Source organism: Lissotriton helveticus, chromosome 1_1, assembly GCF_964261635.1.
Source record: "Lissotriton helveticus chromosome 1_1, aLisHel1.1, whole genome shotgun sequence".
NCBI lineage: Eukaryota > Metazoa > Chordata > Amphibia > Caudata > Salamandridae > Lissotriton > Lissotriton helveticus.
Window position 1 is genome coordinate 1,583,881,509 of NC_136057.1, and position 16,375 is coordinate 1,583,897,883.

The window sequence follows — 16,375 nt, forward strand, 5'->3', positions numbered from 1 at the left end:
ACGTCGTTGAAGCCTGTCCGACTGTACGTGAGTGGAGAAGCGGGAACTGGAAAAAGTTTCCTTATTAAAGCAATTTCATGTTATTTGCAGGAAAGGACAGAGTCATCGCTGTCTTGTGTTGTCACCGCTCCAACTGGAATGGCAGCACATAACATTAAAGGGATTACTTTACATCGTTTACTGATGCTGCCAGTGGAGCATGACAACAAATTAGAATATCACAAGCTATCTGGAGATGCTTGTTTTGAAGTTTCAAGAGTCTTGAGGAAAATGAAACTTCTTATCATTGACGAAGTAAGCATGGTTTCCAATGTCATGCTTGCCTTTGTGCATTTGAGAATGCAAGAAGTTCTCAAAACAGAGTATGATGTGTTATTTGGTGGCAAACACATCATTGTTTTCGGAGATCTTCTGCAGCTGACACCAGTGAAAGGGCAACCTGTGTTCAAAATGCTCACGCATGAAGATACCAGGAAGTGCTTAGGGAGTATTGGCAACGTCAATATATGGTTAAACTTCAATTATGCTGAACTGCATGAAAATATGCGTCAGGCAAAGGATGAAGTTTACAAGACTATTCTACAAGATGTTAGAATTGGAAAAGTGACCGAGCATGGGAAAGAAGCTTTACATGCACGATTACTGACAAATTTATATCCAGACGAAGATGTTGTGCCTGAGAATATTTTTCAGAAAGTTACTGAGAAAAAATCTGGAATATGTTTGATGCCAACTCTTGCAGAATGTGCCAAATTCAACAACAAAATGTTGCATTTAGAAAAGCAAGAGATTGTGAAATTGGAAGCTATTGACAGAGTAGAGCATATGGGATCAACAATTATTTTGTCTGAGAATCTGAAAACAAAATTGGATTCATTAGAGAAGAGTATATCTAAAACTGCGGGTTTTGAAAAGACTCTGAATGTGTGCTTGAACTGCCGTATAATTTTAAGAAGGAATTTACATGTTGAAAGAGGTCTGGTAAATGGATCAATGGGTAATGTTGTTGATTTTGTGAAATACAGAAATAGAGATGGAATTGAATTTTTAAAAATTAAATTTGATGGCATTGAGGAAGTACAGCTAATTGCTCGTTGTTCTGCTAGATTTTTGCTTGTAAAAGACTTATATGTTCGTCGTAAGCAGTTTCCTGTTTGCTTGGCGTATGCGGTGACAATCCATAAATCGCAAGGTTTAAGTGTAGACTGTGCATTGGTGAATATTGGCAGTTCTGTGTTCAAGGAGGGTATGGCATATGTGGCATTGTCACGAGTTAGGACTTTATCGGGATTGTACTTGATTGAGTGTGATGTCACAAACATTTGTGCGGATCTAGATTGTGTTAAGGAATACAATAGATTGAGAAGAGAGTATGCGCCACATTTGCCTCAGTATCCTTTGTTTGAGAAACGTGTGGTAGGCCGGAAACGAAGAAATGTGACCAATACTGGGGAGGTTGTAGCAAAAAGACGAAAAGTCGATGAACCTGAAATTATAAGCAGAAACAAAAAGGATTCTGTTGAAGATGTTGTTGGTTTTCAATTTGAAAACAGTTCTGGTGTCAACTGCTATGCTAATGTAGTGATTAATGTTTTGTTTTCTCTACAAAATGTAAAAGAAGAGATTGTGGTCAATTCTGATCAAAGATTTTGCAGTTTGTTAAATTCTGTGTTAGAGAAATGTAGCACTGATAGAACAAACATAGAAAGTGTGTCTGAAATTCGAAATCTGTTAGACAGATGTTCAGGCCAAACACAATTCTCTCAAAATAGTCAGCAAGATTGTCAGGAGTTTTTAATGTATATGCTTGATGTATTGTATGCTGAAGGTGTAGATGTAGATCATCTGTTTGGGCTTTCTTATCAATGGCAGCATGACTGCGAGAACTGTAGGGTATCAAGTAGTACTAGTGTAGACTCAGAAAGATTTATATATTTAACTTTGCCAGACAGTAAATCAGTCTCTTTTAATAAGCTAGTAAAAGCAGCTGATCACAATATGGAGTGTAGGCAATGTAAATCTGAAATGATGTCCACATTATTTATACGAACATATGGCCAGTATGTCATTTTAATGTTCCAACGATGTAGGCCTGATGGAACAAAATTGACAACTTTAATTAAAAATTTTGTGGCTTCACAGTTGTCAATATCAGGAAGGACTTTTGTAACTGTAGCAATTATATATCATGATGGTTCTTCAATAACATCAGGACATTATACAGCTTATTTAAAGTGTAGAAATGGCTGGTCATTCTGCAATGATTCTGTTTTAATTTTCAAAAAAAAATTGCCATATGACCTTAAAAACTCTTACCTGGTGTTTTTAAAACCAAAATTTTAGGGAAAGAATCTCGGGATGTGCTCTGAGGAATTTCAAGAAGTTCTCATGGCTCCTACACTATTTGGCCTTGAAGATAAGTGTAGTACAGAGACATAACTTTTTACCATAACACTGGACGTTATTGAGAAATATGTGCACTTTGAATGAGTTCAGAAAAACTATTTCTTTTTATAAGCTAATTGAAGCAGCGAATCAAAACATGGAGTAGAGGGAATGTAAGTCTGCAATGCTGTCTACTGTTTTACATTGCTTTGTGATTAAAAGTGATGTAGAGAATTAAATAATTGTACTAGTCATAAAGGTAGTGTAAGTCTGCTTCATAGTAAGCAGTATCAGTGTGATAGGAAATGTAGAACATGATTGAGCAAGAAGGGGAAGATATTACTAGTCCAGGATTGTGTAAATGATCTTCAACATTTTAATTCTGAAAGTTGTGGAAATGCGAAAAGACGGGATTGGCTAACAAGAAATCCAAGAGTTATACATGGCTCTGACAAGATTTGGCCTTGTGGAATCTTGTGGTAGAGAGCAAGAAGTCATTTATTGTATGTAACATGTTTTTGAAAACGATGGAGGTTTTCTTTCAGAAAGTGGCGGGTTGAAAGTAATAACAGCACAACAGAGTGTAAGCTGTTCATAGGACATCCTTGGCCGTCATGGAAAGTAAGTTAACTTTAAGGAGTTCTGAATTCTGATTTCTAATGTTGTATGGGTTTTTTAAACACAATCATTTTGATTGTGTTTTTTTTTCCCCGCTGTTATATGATGAATACCTTCAAGTCACTGTTTTAGTGAAATTTGATACATTCTGAGAACAGCAAAAATAAACCATTTAACATGTATAATTAATTCTGTTCTGTTTGCATTTATGATGTACATGTAGAACTGTGTAGGAGGCATGGAGAAGGTGAGGCTTCTGTAAGTGTCAAAGTTGTTGCATACAGTGCTCATATTCTACGTAGTCTTTTATATTTCACTACTTTCACTGTTTCTGACTGATCTAAAAAATTTTTTTTAAAAAGAACAGTAAGTATAAGGGAAGGAAACAGACAGTTATGTTAAAAGAAACACAGCTATAGGGAATAAACTAGGGATACTGTTACCCGCAATCCTCTGCTGATGATGTCACTGAGCATGTCATGAATGATGTAATATGTGACATCATCAGCAGTGGATTACGGGTAATTGTATCTCTAGTTTACTCCCTTATAGCTGTCTTTCTTTTAACATAAGTGTCTGTTTCCTTCCCTTATACTTACTGTTCTTTTTTTTTAAAAAAAAATTTGGGGTTCGCTTCCGGTTCGCGTACCGGGGAGCGAACTGGGAAGCGAACTAAGAGAAATAGAGGTTGGCACAGTTGCAAATATTGTACCAATTTTTTAATAACGGGGAGGTAGTTCTGAAAAGAACTTTTTTTTAAATTGTTTTTGTTGTTTTATATTTTTTTTATTATTTTTCTGAACATTTTTTTACTTTTTTTGAATTTTTTTGAACAGTTTTATATTTTTTTTGTTTTTTTTTCGGAGGGGGCAACGAAAACGATTCATTGTAAAGGGCTCAACAGGAGCAAGAAAACAAAAAAAAAGAATTTATTGTTTGGGGAGTTTCGGACAAACATGAGCATGATTGTCAATAGCTCTGTTGATCAGAGTGATGCTACTTTCTGCGTAGCAAATGAATCCACTGCAATGTACGCAGACTTGTTTTACTTCACGAAATCTCGTTTGTATATTTGGCACCATCTCCCTGCCCTCTGGTCCCGTTACTTCCGGTACAACAGATCTTCTGGCCATAATAGGGAGATTATCTAGGTCGTCCTGTTCCTCTTCTTCCTCTTCTTGCTGAATTATAACTTTAGCAGGTGGTCCACTCTTCCTTGGATGTGGTGGAGGTGGTGGGGAAGCACCAGCTGAAGCTAGTAAAGAAGCCATTGCTCACTGGTAACAAAGGGTCTTTCTCTCACAATGATGAAAGTCAGAGTGAGGAAAGAAGGAGGGATTTTCACCATTTGGGAAAAAAAATAGTTCTCAACCAATGAAAAGTGTTCATTTTAGATCATATGACCTAGTCTTACATCATTAGGAAACCGAAAGTGAAATGAACCAATGAAAAGTGTTATTACCAAGTCACATGACCTGCTGTGTGTATGTTACGCGCTTTGCAGGGCCTCCCGGTTTGCTTCCAGAAACCTGTGCTTTGCGACTCGGTAAGCGTACGAGTTCGCTAACGTAGCACGTCATATGACGTATCACGCGACAACGCGAAACGTCATGCGGACGGGAGGCGTCACGATGTTGTTTTCTAACGCGGCAGTTGCGGTAAAGAAACGTTTACCGGCTCGCGGTCTATTTCGCGGCATCAAGGTCAGCTAACGGGAAGCTTCCCGATTCGCGAAGCGGGAACGAAGAAAAAAAAATATTAAAAAAAAAAGTTATTAATAAACATATAAAATATATTTTTGGATTTAAAGAAGAATACATTTTACAGCTACAGATATTAGCTGTTAAAAAACCAATGAAATTCACTGAAAAAAACATAGGTTATAGACCATATATAGTTAGGAATTAGCATTTACAAAACCTTGAAAATTCACTGAAAAAACCATAGGTTATAGACCATATATAGTTAGGAATTAGCATTTAAAAAACCTTATTTTACTCACACAAAACCATTGAAATTCCATATATAGTTAGTTGCACTAACTATATATCGCGCACCCGCAATCCACTGCTGATCATGTCACATATTACATCATTCATGACATGGTCAGTGACATCACTGATGACATCACTGATGACATCTCAAATGACATCACTGATGACATCTCACTTGACATCAATGATCACATCACTGATGATATCATTCATGTGATAATACAATGCATCTCCTCACACTCTAATATAACCTCCGTTACACCCAGTGTTAAATAGAGAGTATCATTTTTGAAACCATTGACACACCAATACTAGTTACTACATACGCACTCACTGATTCCTATGTCTACACACACATTCACTCATACAATCATTCATACATACAATCACTCATCTTTACAACACTATCATATGCACTCATACACCTATACAGACACTCACACTCTGCCACTCATCCATGGAGTTACTCACACACCTAGTCAGTCCTGAAAAGAATCAATCACACTTCCATTTTCTCATCTATACAGTTAAACACAGAACACCTTACATTTTTGAAACATATACTAACACATAGTTACTCTCTTATAGAATCACTGATACAAGTACACATTGATCTGCACAGAGTCACACACCTCCCAGCCAGCCATACACACACTCAGTCTCCCATACAAATACTTGTGCAACCAATCAATAACCCATATAGCTACTTATATAGCTACTGATTAACACGTGCAGCAGCTTGCACAACAACAGACATACTGATGCACACTTTTAGACAGTTTAGTCACTAACCCGTGCATTCAGTAAGACGCATTTAATCACTCACTCATACAGTCAATCACGCACCTACTAAAACCTTTATTCAGACACTTATACATCCACTCATTCTTCAATATGTAAAACATATTTAAACTTTACAGAAACACATAATCACTGGATGTTGTCATCAGTGATGTCATCAGTGATGTCACTGACCATGTCATGAATGATGTAATATGTGACATGATCAGCAGTGGATTGCGGGTGCGCGATATATAGTTAGTGCAACTAACTATATATGGAATTTCAATGGTTTTGTGTGAGTAAAATAAGGTTTTTTAAATGCTAATTCCTAACTATATATGGTCTATAACCTATGGTTTTTTCAGTGAATTTTCAAGGTTTTGTAAATGCTAATTCCTAACTATATATGGTCTATAACCTAAGGTTTTTTCAGTGAATATATATATACATATATATATTTTGAACCAATGTGCCTGCGCATAGGAGGTCACGCTACTTTGTCTTAGTGAGATGCAGCCTGCTTGCTCTGTCCATTTAAATCACTTCATGCCGACGCGTTTCAGGATACAACTCCCTTCTTCATGGGCAGCAGGCAAGTAAATGAAAAGCGCACCGCCTTTCGTTTTGCTTCATTTAATCTTTCATTGGTATACACGCCCCAGTTGGCGTGTTCCATTGACTTCCAGGACATTGAGTCTCATGGTGCGACATAGTTATTTCCTTTAGTAAGGTCATTCATCTTGCGTGCATTTAAAAACACATTATTCACCTTCGTAGGTAATGAAACTAAAGCAGCAGGCTAAATTAGCATGGCGCTGTACTGATCAAGTTCGAAAAGTTTCAAACTGCAGGCTCGCAGGCTGGTTACCTCTCTCCCCAACCTGCGGCGGTGCTCCTCCCCACGGCTGGCTGCCGTGAAATTTTTTTTTGAACCAATGTGCCTGCGCATAGGAGGTAACGCGACTTTGCCTTAGTGAGATGCAGCCTGCTTGCTCTGTCCATTTAAATCACTTCACGCCGACGCATTTCAGGATACAACTCCCTTCTTCATGGCCAGCAGGCAAGTAAATGAAAAGCGCACCACCTTTCGTTTTGCTTCATTTAATCTTTCATTAGTATGCACGCCCCAGTGGGCGTGTTCCATTGACTTCTGGGACATTGAGTCTCATGGTGCGACATAGTTATTTCCTTTAGTAAGGTCATTCATCTTGCGTGCATTTAAAAACACATTATTCACCTTCGTAGGTAATGAAACTAAAGCAGCAGGCTAAATTAGCATGGCGCTGTACTGATCAAGTTCGAAAAGTTTCAAACTGCAGGCTCGCAGGCTGGTTACCTCTCTCCCCAACCTGCGGCGGTGCTCCTCCCCACGGCTGGCTGCCGTGAAAAATGTTTTTGAACCAATGTGCCTGCGCATAGGAGGTCACGCTACTTTGCCTTAGTGAGATGCAGCCTGCTTGCTCTGTCCATTTAAATCACTTCATGCCGACGCGTTTCAGGATACAACTCCCTTCTTCATGGGCAGCAGGCAAGTAAATGAAAAGCGCACCACCTTTCGTTTTGCTTCATTTAATCTTTCATTAGTATGCACGCCCCAGTGGGCGTGTTCCATTGACTTCTGGGACATTGAGTCTCATGGTGCGACATAGTTATTTCCTTTAGTAAGGTCATTCATCTTGCGTGCATTTAAAAACACATTATTCACCTTCGTAGGTAATGAAACTAAAGCAGCAGGCTAAATTAGCATGGCGCTGTACTGATCAAGTTCGAAAAGTTTCAAACTGCAGGCTCGCAGGCTGGTTACCTCTCTCCCCAACCTGCGGCGGTGCTCCTCCCCACGGCTGGCTGCCGTGAAAAATGTTTTTGAACCAATGTGCCTGCGCATAGGAGGTCACGCTACTTTGCCTTAGTGAGATGCAGCCTGCTTGTTCTGTCTATTTAAATCACTTCATGCCGACGCGTTTCAGGATACAACTCCCTTCTTCATGGGCAGCAGGCAAGTAAATGAAAAGCGCACCACCTTTCGTTTTGCTTCATTTAATCTTTCATTAGTATGCACGCCCCAGTGGGCGTGTTCCATTGACTTCTGGGACATTGAGTCTCATGGTGCGACATAGTTATTTCCTTTAGTAAGGTCATTCATCTTGCGTGCATTTAAAAAACATTATTCACCTTCGTAGGTAATGAAACTAAAGCAGCAGGCTAAATTAGCATGGCGCTGTACTGATCAAGTTCGAAAAGTTTCAAACTGCAGGCTTGCAGGCTGGTTACCGCTCTCCCCAACCTGCGGCGGTGCTCCTCCCCACGGCTGGCTGCCGTGAAAAATGTTTTTGAACCAATGTGCCTGTGCATAGGAGGTCATGCTACTTTGCCTTAGTGAGATGCAGCCTGCTTGCTCTGTCCATTTAAATCACTTCACGCCGACGCATTTCAGGATACAACTCCCTTCTTCATGGCCAGCAGGCAAGTAAATGAAAAGCGCACCACCTTTCGTTTTGCTTCATTTAATCTTTCATTAGTATGCACGCCCCAGTGGGCGTGTTCCATTGACTTCTGGGACATTGAGTCTCATGGTGCGACATAGTTATTTCCTTTAGTAAGGTCATTCATCTTGCGTGCATTTAAAAACACATTATTCACCTTCGTAGGTAATGAAACTAAAGCAGCAGGCTAAATTAGCATGGCGCTGTACTGATCAAGTTCGAAAAGTTTCAAACTGCAGGCTCGCAGGCTGGTTACCTCTCTCCCCAACCTGCGGCGGTGCTCCTCCCCACGGCTGGCTGCCGTGAAAAATGTTTTTGAACCAATGTGCCTGCGCATAGGAGGTCACGCTACTTTGCCTTAGTGAGATGCAGCCTGCTTGCTCTGTCCATTTAAATCACTTCATGCCGACGCGTTTCAGGATACAACTCCCTTCTTCATGGGCAGCAGGCAAGTAAATGAAAAGCGCACCACCTTTCGTTTTGCTTCATTTAATCTTTCATTAGTATGCACGCCCCAGTGGGCGTGTTCCATTGACTTCTGGGACATTGAGTCTCATGGTGCGACATAGTTATTTCCTTTAGTAAGGTCATTCATCTTGCGTGCATTTAAAAACACATTATTCACCTTCGTAGGTAATGAAACTAAAGCAGCAGGCTAAATTAGCATGGCGCTGTACTGATCAAGTTCGAAAAGTTTCAAACTGCAGGCTCGCAGGCTGGTTACCTCTCTCCCCAACCTGCGGCGGTGCTCCTCCCCACGGCTGGCTGCCGTGAAAAATGTTTTTGAACCAATGTGCCTGCGCATAGGAGGTCACGCTACTTTGCCTTAGTGAGATGCAGCCTGCTTGTTCTGTCTATTTAAATCACTTCATGCCGACGCGTTTCAGGATACAACTCCCTTCTTCATGGGCAGCAGGCAAGTAAATGAAAAGCGCACCACCTTTCGTTTTGCTTCATTTAATCTTTCATTAGTATGCACGCCCCAGTGGGCGTGTTCCATTGACTTCTGGGACATTGAGTCTCATGGTGCGACATAGTTATTTCCTTTAGTAAGGTCATTCATCTTGCGTGCATTTAAAAAACATTATTCACCTTCGTAGGTAATGAAACTAAAGCAGCAGGCTAAATTAGCATGGCGCTGTACTGATCAAGTTCGAAAAGTTTCAAACTGCAGGCTTGCAGGCTGGTTACCGCTCTCCCCAACCTGCGGCGGTGCTCCTCCCCACGGCTGGCTGCCGTGAAAAATGTTTTTGAACCAATGTGCCTGTGCATAGGAGGTCATGCTACTTTGCCTTAGTGAGATGCAGCCTGCTTGCTCTGTCCATTTAAATCACTTCATGCCGACGCGTTTCAGGATACAACTCCCTTCTTCATGGGCAGCAGGCAAGTAAATGAAAAGCGCACCACCTTTCGTTTTGCTTCATTTAATCTTTCATTAGTATGCACGCCTCAGTGGGCGTGTTCCATTGACTTCTGGGACATTGAGTCTCATGGTGCGACATAGTTATTTCCTTTAGTAAGGTTATTCATCTTGCGTGCATTTAAACAACATTATTCACCTTCGTAGGTAATGAAACTAAAGCAGCAGGCTAAATTAGCATGGCGCTGTACTGATCAAGTTCGAAAAGTTTCAAACTGCAGGCTCGCAGGCTGGTTACCTCTCTCCCCAACCTGCGGCGGTGCTCCTCCCCACGGCTGGCTGCCGTGAAAAATGTTTTTGAACCAATGTGCCTGCGCATAGGAGGTCACGCTACTTTGCCTTAGTGAGATGCAGCCTGCTTGCTCTGTCCATTTAAATCACTTCATGCCGACGCGTTTCAGGATACAACTCCCTTCTTCATGGGCAGCAGGCAAGTAAATGAAAAGCGCACCACCTTTCGTTTTGCTTCATTTAATCTTTCAAAAATACATATATATATATATATATATATATATATATATATATATTCACTGAAAAAACCATAGGTTTCACACCAGTTATAGTTAGCTGGAAATTTTACTCGCATAAAACCAATGAAATTCCCACGTTATAGTTAGTTGGACTCACTATAACTTGCGCGTGCAATGCACTGCTTATGACGTCACATATTACATCACTCATGACATGGTCAGTGACATCACTCATCACTCCCTGTTTTTTGTTTCTTCCCATAAAAAAAAAACTGTTCAGAAAAGCCCAAAAAAGTAAAAAATGTTCAAAAAAACAATAAAAAAATATAAAACAACGAAAAGAATAAAAAAAACAGTTATTTTTAGAACAACCTACTTTATAAAAAAGTGCTACATTTTTTGGAAACTCTGTCATTCTTTTTTCTCCAGGGTATCGGTACGCTCCCCGGTGCGCGTACCGGGCGCTCCCCCCACGAAAATCGAAAAAAAAAATGGGTTTTTTTGCCCCGCGGGGCCCTTTTACGGCCCCCACATCAAACCTAGGGAGTCAGGGGGGGTCTACCCTGCCCCCTTATGGTCATTTCCCCCTTTGTTTTTTGCCACGTCTTGTGTCTCGATCCTACCGAGACACAAGATGGCGGCCGCTCCGGACTGTTTGGAATGTTGACAGACACCCGAGAGCCAATCAGCTTTACGCGCCGGGTGCGCTCCCCGGTACGCGTACCGGGGCGCACTTATAGATATATATATATATATTTTTGAACCTAAATTGCTCAAAATCCACTGGAGCACATATCTTGAGACATAGCAAAGGCACATCGGGCTACCAGTCCCTACAATTTTGCCAAGTTTGGTGGAAATCCATTCAGCCGTTCGGGCTAAAAGTGAGTCCAACCGCCCTATGGAAATTAACATGGGGAAAACACGTTTTGGGACCTCCCTTTTATCTTGGCCCCCGCTTGACGAATCCCCCTGAAACTTTAGGTAGGTAGGTAGTTATAGTTAGGATTGTTTTCCATAGGGAAATCGCAACATTCTATTGGGAATAACTTTGGCACCGGTTGAGGAATCTGCCTGACATTTTCCTCAAATTTGCCTCGCGGCGCTCCGGTCCTTCCCTGAAAGTTTGGGGGGGATTCGTCAAGCAGGGGCCGAGATAAAAGGGGTCCCAAAACGTGTTTTCCCCATGTTAATTTCCATAGGGTGGTTGGACTCACTTTTAGCCCGAACGGCTGAAAGGATTTCCACCAAACTTGGCAAAATTGTAGGGACTGGTAGCCCAATGTGCCTTTGCTATGTGTCAAGATATGTGCTCCAGTGGATTTTGAGTAATTTAGGTTAAAAAAAATATATATATCTATAGCCGCGCCCCGGTACGCGCACCGGGGAGCGCTCCGGGCGCGCCACGCGACTTCAACAAAATAGAAGGGGGTTCCCCAAGGGGTTCTTTAGTAGGATGCTGGCAGGAAGGGGGGGGGGAAACAGTAAAATAGAACGCAAGAAAAACCCTGCCAGGGTTTAATTAAGTGGTCCCATCAAGGAGTGATCCAGCGGGCTATAGAAAATATATCATAAACTACGCTACCCAACTTCATAACCTATAAACAAAATTCTATACTAAACATTGGACCCATTTATGAACCTGATATATTTTGGGCCTACTGAATCAGGTGGTCAGAATAAATCTATATACACATTATCTACACACTATATACATTTTTATACATTTGCAGAAAGAATATTGTCATTAGAATAAAACCCAACCATTTAAACGACCACCTTAGGTGACGTGATCTAGCTAATGGTAACCTATACTTCTAAATAACCAAGACCAGCTTGTTTGTTAAAAGTAAGATTTTATTTTCTAAATTATGATATATATGTTGTAAGTTTTATAAATGAAATTTATTAGCAATATAGCAAGCATGATGGTAAGAAATATGGAAAATCACAATTTAAGCAATTGAATCAAATTTAAAGAAATTATATAAAGTTTAGCATTTCTAAAACCTATTTCCCTAACTGAGATAAATAGACAGAAATTAAAGTAAAGATCTTTGAGGATTCTTACGTGCTCCACGCAAAGTCCAGCAGCACATCACCCTCATCGGAAAGTCAGAAAGCAGCAGCCAGCCCAACCCTAAGGGCATGACTTTTTATACCTTTCTACGCTAACTAAACTAGCAAAGGAAAGTTTTCAGAAATCTACGACGTCCCATTGGTTGAGAGTGACAAGTGACATGTCACCCGATTCTTAAAAAGTTCCACAAAATCATGTCTTACAAAGACCATTGTCTCTTCCACGTGAAGCCAGAGGCTTCCTTCGATTGCAACTTTGTATTAAGACATCCTCGCAGTTTCCATAGTCATTCAGCGCGACTTCCGCGGATGCCAAGTTAAGGACTGACAAAAAGTTCACTTTCGACCTTGGCCATGTCCGACAGAATGATGTCAGCTCATCAGTTTTTGCTTTGTGAATGCAGCTTCAATAAACGTTTTAATTCAGAATGGGCGTCTCGTGACTTTCTGCAGAATTTTAGATCAGCTTTTATTTTGCGGCTCAAATAGCTAGGCCTCAAAAGCAGGCAACTTATGATTTCTAGTATAAAACAAACACAAGAAAAGTATTAATTTAAGAAATAAAGTATTTTCTGTATCCACCCCATGGTTTACTAATTAATTAACCCACCCTATTAATCAAAATGTTACCTAGCCATTGCAAACAAATAAAGCAGCGTTTATATTTACCAGTCTCCGTTTTTCAATGAGACCCATATGCACCTAGAATAGTAGAAATGACATTACACAGACAAGGAAAAGCAAAACAAGCACATGCTTATTTAAGTTTGCAGCAGTTAGTAATGACAAAAACGAAAACAATAATTATTTTATTATTTTGCACGAACAAAAAGATGCAACAATTATGCACGTTTATGAGCACACATGTTAGTCCCCCCACGTGTAAAGTTTAATCTAAGTTGTATTAGCATGACATATCACAAATCATTAATAATTTTATTCATGTTATGGAAATGTGACTTTGCGAGTTTAAACAAAATTTTGTTTTCTATCTCGCTCCATCAACTCCCTCATCTGGTGATTAACAAATCACCACACCAGCACTCAAAATTTTGGTAAATTAAATTTTTAAGAAATCGATTCAAATTCATTTGTATTAGTAAACCTAAAAGTCTGTCTCAGCATAATCTTTGCAATTAACATGACGCTCTCTATGTAACTCCTGTAACTCGATCTCCCTTTCCTCTTCTTTTCTGAGTTTATAGATTCTCTTCTTTTCCTTCAAGTGTTTCTTTCTTTTATGTAACAAACAACCTACTTTAGTCAAAATAAAAATGAATACTATTATAATCAAAGGTGCCAGAATCTTGCCAAGAATTGAACTTCCGATATTATGAAACCAGTTTTTAATTGCTTGAAACCTTTTTGAAAGTTTCCCTGTAAAATCTTCTTCTTCTAAAGGAATTATTTCTGAATGCATTTGTGTAATATTCTTAATATACATTTCAATATTTTTACTTTCATCCGGTATATATGTACAGCAATGTTGGACATGTAAAATGCCACAGACTCCTCCCTCTTTTGCTAGGAGTATGTCTAAAGCAAGACGATCTTGAATTACCATGGATCTAATAGCAATAACTTCAACATTCACTAATTGAAATCCATCAGCAGTGTCAGTTGATAATCTATCAACTATAGTGGACAATTTTCTGATTCTCCCTGCATTTAGGGTTATACCAACAAAAGGTATTACAGCTTGAAAAATATCTCCCAGAACTTCTGTAAAAGTTTCTCTTTTAGCTCTATTTACATAATTATGAATTTTAAATAATCCTTCTGAATCTCTGTCAACATGAAACACTTTAGGAAAAACAATTCCCACATAACAAGTTCCATACCAATGGTCTGGAAGGTTATAGTAAGCTTTGTCACCACAAACAAAATAAATTCCAGGGAAGATAGGATCTTTTCCACCTTTAAATCCCCAACCTCCCATAATCTGATAAGTATCTTCACAGTTGCTCGCACCTACAAAATAATTATCAAAAAGTGTGTTATCTCTTCTAATGCAAAGCTTTCCACTAACAGGTTTGTCTATGTGAATTGCAATATTTTCAAGCATTTTGCCATTTAATTTCTCATCCTCTTTTTGCCAGAAGGATGACTTAGTCTGCTTGACTAATTCATTTCTCTTATAAATTGCTCTTCTCTCCTCAACCATATTCAAAAATTTCTTTCCTTCAGCACTTAATTTACATGTTAGATTATTCTTGTAAGCATACTCATAAGTGAGTTCGTTAGTAACAAGGAAATATTCTCTCATTTGTTTTGCTTTCTTATGCTTATTTAAAGCATTATCAATCTTAACATTAGCAAAAATTTCATCAAAATTTGAATAGTAATATTCTAAACGACCAGTTTGATAAAATAAACTAGTTAATACACTACATGTAACAGCATAAGTGAGAGGAAGCATATTATATGTTACTCCCTCAGAAACAGAAGCGGGTAATTTAACGCATACATAACAATCCTTTGCATCCATTACCTTTACATATTCACTCAAAAGCTTTGTGAATGTATTGCTTGAAAAATCACCTATTGATTTATCTTGATGAATGTTAGGCTGATGATCAATTACTTTTGCAGATGCACTATTTTTAGTTTGGCTAACCAGAGCTTTGCTTGTTATGTTAACTTTGTGTAATTCTCTATTCATTTCTAAAGGTATAATCACAGCTAGTACCAACCAGAGCAGAACTAAAATGAGCAGACATACCAGGGTCATCTTACAGCATCTTTTAAAAACAGAACATCTTGAAGTGCTCTCCTTAACATAAGGCATTTTTAGGTTAGTTTTAGCCTCAAAAATAAAAATAAATTTTTAAAATTTATATATACCCCCCTTTTAAAATATATTTTTCTTTTATATCCTTAAACAAGATTTCTTCGACCTTATGTCATACATAAGTTTTCTTCAACTAAACAGTTTTTCTTCGACCTTGTGTCAACTAACAGATTATCTTCAGCCTTTTGCCAATTTAATAATTTTGTACTTCAATCATTGTCACTAATTTCTTGGATTTCGTTTTCTTCTTCACTACTATCATATATGTCTATAACAGGTGGAATTACTAAGTAAGTCCACTCAGGAGACTTGTATTTCTGGTTTGGTCTAATTATTCTCTTTCCTTTTCTCGATATCACTTCTATTTTTCTTCCAACTCCAACTTCTTTTCCAGGACTCTTTTGACTACTTATTTCTTCAACTTGTTCTATTGGCTTTTTGATTAATCTCACTCTCAATCTTCCACCAGGCCAGAAGTCTGCTTTTCTCACGTACTTTTTCTTTGGTTCAGAATTATTTGATTCTGACTTCCAAGTCCTTTTCTTTCCGTTTTCACTTCCACCTTCCACGTCACTTTCTTCAGTTTCGTAGTCTGAAATTTCAATTGACTCAGGAACTTCTCTATTCGGCAATTTCACTCCTTCAGGAACTTCACTTTGTCTTCCATCACTGGTACTCGGTAATTCGTTCTCTTCCTCTTCCTCAATTACCTCTAGCTTCCCAGATTTCGGATTTTTGTTCCTTACTTCAGAGCTTGTTCTCTGCCTTTCGATACTCTCCTGGTCTGAAACTTCTTTTGGTTCAGCTTCTTTGTCTTCAATATAAACAACCGAATCCTCAGTTATCTTTCCTTTTAGCAGATTCTCTTCACCTTCAGAATCTATTTCAATTATTTCTAAGTCTTTTCTTGTCACGTTTCCATTCACTGGCACAGTTTCCAGATGTCGACTTTCTTGTCGATCTTCAGAATCTGGAATTACTTCACCTTCTGTTCTGTCTTCTGCTTCAGAATCAGAATCATCTGTGGTATCACTTTCAACATCAGAATTCTCAGGAGTTGGTATTGGAATAGTATGACTTGGATGAATCCAGCGTTTCAATCCTCTACACTTTACAGCATTAGTAGTGATCAAGATTACCTGCCTAGGTTTCTGCCATCTAGGAGATAGACAATTCCTCCTCCGATGTACTTTCGTTCTGACCCAGTCTCCAGGTCTCAGATCATGTGTCAAAACTTTGTCATTTGATTGAGCTTCAGTTCCCACCTGATTAGACACAGAAGTTACCATATCAGATAACCTTTTACAGTAATCCAAAATTGCACTGTCATTTATGCTCAACAATTTACCTAC